Source organism: Amblyomma mixtum, chromosome 2 (assembly GCF_055824585.1).
Source record: "Amblyomma mixtum isolate Tamu chromosome 2, ASM5582458v1, whole genome shotgun sequence".
Lineage (NCBI taxonomy): Eukaryota > Metazoa > Arthropoda > Arachnida > Ixodida > Ixodidae > Amblyomma > Amblyomma mixtum.
In genome coordinates this window covers 23082357-23088509 of record NC_143013.1, presented here as the reverse complement: position 1 = coordinate 23088509, position 6153 = coordinate 23082357, and positions in this window count along the sequence as shown.

Below are 6153 nucleotides of genomic sequence, written 5' to 3'. Positions count from 1 at the left end.
AGCGAAGAGTTCGCGTTTTCACAAACTTCCTTTCGAATTATGAAGAGAAAAATATACAGCAATACAGAAAAAGAGGCGCCACTCAGGACAACTTTGCTTCTCGGGTGTCGGAGCTCAACGCGCCTGCGGCATGAACACGGCTCGCTGTGGTCATCTAAAAGTGGTTTGGAGCTGCGCCAACCACGGGCACGGAGGTCGGGCCGCTTCGCTGGACGCCGCTTCCCTCAACGACAATGCATGCCACGCGATCCCATCAAAGCGGAAGGCCGACCGTGAAGGGAAAATGTCCGCCACAGCGTGACACAATGGGCACCGGGCAAACAAACGAATCAAGCGATTTGCCAAGTTGCTCTGGTTGCATTGTGTTCCCTTTGTTTGAATGGCTTTCCATGTTTGCCGGAGGAGGATTTCACACGCGCGAAGCGAATCACTGGTTTGGCTTGCGGGTGGCGTATTACGCGATATAATGTCACGGATTTGTAGCATGTGATTCACGTCAATGATCTACGAAAGCGGATTTTGAATTTTAAAAATACAAAAGCCCTGTTACCATAATAGATATATTCTCTTTTCAGATTTCTTTTTTCTTTCTGATACATGCACACGAGAAAGGTCGTAAACATTTTACAAGCAGGAAGGGTCATTAGTATGGGCTAGCAGATCGGGTCAGGCGTGTGTAACATAATAATAATAATAATAATAATAATAATAATAATAATAATAATAATAATAATAATAATAATAATAATAATAATAATAATAATAATAATAATAATAACTTATTACGAGCAAAGGAATGGTCTAGTACCTTACTGGCGGTTGACACCTGAACGGCGCCTTGAGGAACGGGATAAACGAGTGACTGAAAGAAGAGGCAAACTGAGCCACCGTAATGGAGGGCTCCGTGATAATCCGACCATTTGTGCGATTTTGTGAGTCCTTACATTTCTGAAGGTTTGGCTTTTTGGATGCATGCATGAACGCTTCTTCAGCGCTCCAGCCTTTCTGTGTTCGTCCGTCGTGCGAAAGCTTCCAGCAGGCGAAAGGTCTGTTGAGCTGGCGTGACGTCACGAATTCATCCTGGAGAGCGCTGGTGAAGCGAATTTCTTTTTAAGCGTAGTGCGAAACTGAACTACGAACGCAGGAGCAAATACAGGCCAAATTTTATACAAGAAGACCTGTGCACTGTAGTTCCCTTAAGGCGGCAATTATTACTATCATTCCTGACTGTAGGCCTTGCAAAATTAGTGTTAAGTTAGCAATTAACGCATGAAGATGTGAACAGTAATCGCATCCTGCTTTGCGGAACACTTTATAAATTGGAGGTTACGATTACTTTTTGTTTTCCTTTCAGTTATCTTTTGCGTTTTGTTTAGTTTTTCTCAATCTACTTTTCTTGAACACTGGACGCAGTCCACTACATGTACTTGTTTCAAGGGAATCCTAGTCGAAAATAATCTTCAGAGGCCTCAGGCTGGCGAGCATTATTTTGCAGAAGATAGAAATACAACAGCGGGAAAAAATGCAAACACAAAAAAAATGGAGAAGCAAGAGGTGGGCTAAGCAGCGTAATAATCCCTTTCTGCTAGGAAACCACTCAAGAAAAAACTGAAGAAAAACTTGTCTTCTCATCCATATATGACACGCTCGCTTATTTGATGAAGCATGTAATCCGCGTTCGTTATCCTGATACCTGAATGTCTTGAGAGAGGGCACACCTGGGATGTACGGCCGACCTGGGATCGCAACATGACACTAGGCTGTAATAAAAGAGACAGTAATAATGGAGGTAAGGTATAGAAGTAAGCTCTAAAAGCTGTAGGTACTCCGCTCAGCAAGTTGAAAAAAGACGAGAACTACACGTGTCGTCGCAGCTGTTTCAGCTCTTTCGACACAGTCTTCCATGACAGGAAGTAACATTATTACCCGTTGCGAAGCGCGTCCTATGCTGGGTGCTCTGCTTCACGCGTCTACGCCTTCTATTCAGCGTGAGTTGCGAAAGGGTGATACGACAGGGCAAGTTGTCGTTGTTGCCTCTTAAGCAATTCCTCACGCTTTTGTCGCTGCTTCAATTCCTTTTTTCTTCGCCACTGTCTCAAGTGCCGACTCCTTTGTTTTTGTTTTTGTTTTTTTGCTTGAAAAGCACAAGTTAGGAGCAGTGTTACGAAAAGCCAGGATTTCTTGCCATTGTTTCCTCATGGGCAGTATTCCTCTCCTTGAGCTGCACAAGAGTGCGCCATTTCAATAAGTTTTTATTTGAAAGGGGCGCTGAGAACAAATACAAGTTGGCCTGGAGGTAACCTGTCCATACAGGCCAACTTGTGTTTGTTCTCAGTGCCCCTTTAAAATAAAAACCTAATGGGAGGGCGCACTGAGAACGAATACAAGTTGCCCTATATCGATAGGTTATCTCGTTCTAATCCCAAAGAGACCAACCACTGTGACCGAAAACGCAGCTTTTATAAGCTACAAAGGAATAAAAGGGGAAATACAAGTGTCGCCATCACCGGCATATTTCGTAAGTAGAGTGCATGCGTCGATACAGATTTTTCACGCGGATCGCAGAAATTACGTTACAGCACCACCCTGTTTAAAACAACGCCGACTCTTTCTTTTAGGTCTGTGCCATTACCCATCATTGAACTTTTTTCTTCTCAAGAAGCAGTACTTCAGCCAGATCAAGATTATTTTATTCAGAGTTTGGATCGACCCACGGGAATGTTTTTAAATCCAATTTTCTCGGTGATATGCACGTGTTTTGTTGCCAGATAAAAGACTGCCCATCTAAAGCGAACAAGGGAAACAATTTTTACTGATAAAATAATTGAAGGGAATTTGACTCAGTTCCCCTCAATATTCAAAGGAATGAGAGCAGTGTACAGGGTCGTCCACTCTTTGTTATAACCCACTAGCGCATGGCCGCACTCTTCAGAGAACCACCGCGCGCGACCCAGTCGCTCATCGCAGCAAAGCGGCGCAGGAGAAGGTGTACCTGGACGTGGTGCTTCGCGTCATCCGCCACTTCGCTTCGATGCGCAGCCGTTTCGGATGCAGTGACCCTCCAAAGAGCACGGCCAGGCGCTAGCGCATTCTAACTAAAAGTGGACGACCCTGTACTTGTTGTTGTCGTTGTCGTCATTGTTGTTGTCGTTGTTGTTGTTGTGCTGACGAAACTAATAAGAAACCTTGCATAAAATGTAGGGCGTATTTACCTCGGAACGCAAGATGTAGCCCCAGCTAGGCCCCAGTGGAGTCAGTGATCATAAAACTGCGTACATTTAGAACTACTAGAGCCCGCTTGGTAACTGTAATATAAATGGCAGTGTGTGTCTTTATTACCCACTGATGAGACATTAAAAAAAAAACTCAAGCGAAAGCTACATGCAGAGCAGTCAAAATGACAACGCTTAAATCATATGCAATCTCGCCTAGCAGTGCAGAGATATAACTGGCCTTCAATCCTTACAAATGATATGTAAGCAGTTGTGTGCATAGTGACTATGTACTAAGATATATAGGCTATGTACATAGTGTACATAGTCTATATAATTTTTTTTTACCTTTCATTGCCAAACGTTAGCGTCGAAATTATAATTGCAATAAACATACTACTTCCCCCTGCTGCGAGCGTGCGGGCGTGCGTGTGGTTGTACGATCCCTCGAATGGTTATATAAGAAGTCCAGTCAATTTTAGTGTTATAATTCGGAACCATTTCAACAGATTACATAAAACAGCTTGCATGCCTGCAAAAAATCGCAGTTTGTGCTATGCGCTGCCGAACAAACCGGTCTTCCCGACATAGACGTGCGCGACTATTAATTTATCTTCTTAGAAATCGTTATGAAACGGCAAATTAAGGTCTCTTTCATACAGCCAGGCCCAGAATCTGTAAGAAAGCGTCCTCTTCGCTGCGCTACCACCTCCTGAAATTGCGAAATATAAACCACGCCGCACGGTTCTGAACGCGAAGCGGCACTTTCGAGAGAATGTATAAGTGTTTTGTGCTTCGCAATCCGCGTGGATCCAGTGAATGCACGCATTTATTTGAAAGGGCCGAGGGGAAAGAATGAGACCGCGCATTGCGACCTCATTTCACCAGGCGACAAAGGCCACACGTGGCAAACACGTGCCGGCTCGATATCAAAGGCGAGGCACGCTGTTCAGCGGACCCTTTCCTACAGAGGCGCCCTTCACGTCGTCAGCAACATGGGGCCCAGCACGTGACCAGCGGCAATAACCACCATCATACGGGTTGCTTATATAACGCGCTACAACATATGCACTCTTCTCCTTTCGTGCTCTATTTTCTAGCTATTCTTAGCCCATCCCGCCAGCGGTCAGTGCTAGTCTGGAGTTGGTCATTTCGAGCTGAACTTCGAGTGCGTGGCATGATGGGACATTCTTTTTTTTTGTTTAATTGAAGGGTATATCAAGAACGGTAGCCAATATCAGCGCCGCTAACAACAACGCTGTCCATGGCAATGATGTCATTGGTGGAATGCGGTAATTAAAGGCTCAAAGCAGCACGTGCAGTTCGAGAGACGCCGTAGTTTACGGCTCGAGATCAGTCTGGACCATCTAGGGTTCTTTAACATGCGCTGTCATGGCAAAGTACACGCGTTTTTGTGCATTTCGAACGAATCTTAGCTCGTTCTCACCGAGGACTGATTCCGAGCTGCAGCCATTCGAGAAGGGGGATGGGGGTATCGCAGGCCCGATAGCGCGGCTTAGATAGCAAGTGGTGGGCGGCGTCGCGCGCATGGAAGTTTTAGCAGCTAACCAGTAGCTTGATATTCAGATCCTTCTATTTATCTGCAACAGCGTCCCTTCATATTCCCCCAGTTCTTCTCTTCTTTCTTCTTTGGTCGCCTTTCTTTTCTTCTTGTTTCAGTCTTCTTTTTTATCTCCTGGGGATTGTGTTTCATCTCTTCCAGGCCCTCTGTCCACAACAACATCCTATCATTTTTTCTCCTACTTCTTCCCTTTTTTCTCTGATCGTCGCCGCTTCATTCGTTATCTCAACTTTATCATCTAGCCGCTTCGATCTCTGACCTTGGACAGATTTCAACCACGCCACGACTCGAATGTGCTGCGCTTAATGGCTCACGTGATAAGGTTATCAGAGCACCATCTTTGCGTGTACCTTCAATAGAAAATTCAGCCTAATTCTGGATAACCAAATTACAGTACTAAACATTAAATTTCGAACAAAAGGAATTAAACTTCTTTGCCAAAGTCGTGTTCAATGAACTTATGACGGCCGGTGTACATGAACTGCTAATTTAGCCGATGAGAAAAGTATCCACATGGGCCATCAGAGTGGGGGCTCTAATGTCATGGGATGGCTAGGGTGGTGTCGCACAAGTGCAACTGTTACCGCTTTTCATCCGACGTGAGAGAAATGGCTCGAGACTTGTGCACAAAGTGAAATTCCAAGATGGATGTGCCCATCAAGAGCACCTCGCAACCTGTTCCACAAGCACAATACCCTCCCCAAGCGATACAGCGCCAAGCAAGCTTCCGGAGATTGAGACCTATGCGGACACCACGCGCAGATTTTGCTCTCTGCTTTGCAGAATACATTTAACTCACCTTCTTAGATCTCTGCTTCAACCCTCTCTTCGCCCTTTCCATTTTATCTTCCCACTTCCTTTCCCCAACTATGTGGGGGTCAAATGGAACACTGTTCAAGTTACATTACATGGAATGCAAAGGGCTAAACGCTTTCCTTGTCCCCTTATTGTCGGTGTCATCTTCCTTTGCTTCCAAATGATATACCACCTATCCCATACTGCCAAGATTCTTGTTAACAGAGGCTTAACCTGACACCCGCCGCATCACAGAAGACAACGCTTAGGAGCTCTATATCGACCTCATGTTCACATCCGACTTTCGCTGCACCAAGAGACGCAACGAAACAGTAATAACTAAAGATCTGGTTTCAAACTAACGTGCAGCATTAAGATACACTCGTGCAAGTTTTACCTGTCGCGTTGCGCTATCTTAACCCAGAATCGGATCCATCGTACGAAATAAACAACAAATAAATAAAGAGGCGAACGCAGAGAACCAGATCATGAACAAATAAGAAAAATGTCCCTCGGAGGAGAGACTATCGGGATTAATCTCAAACGCGAACAGAACAGGATGCC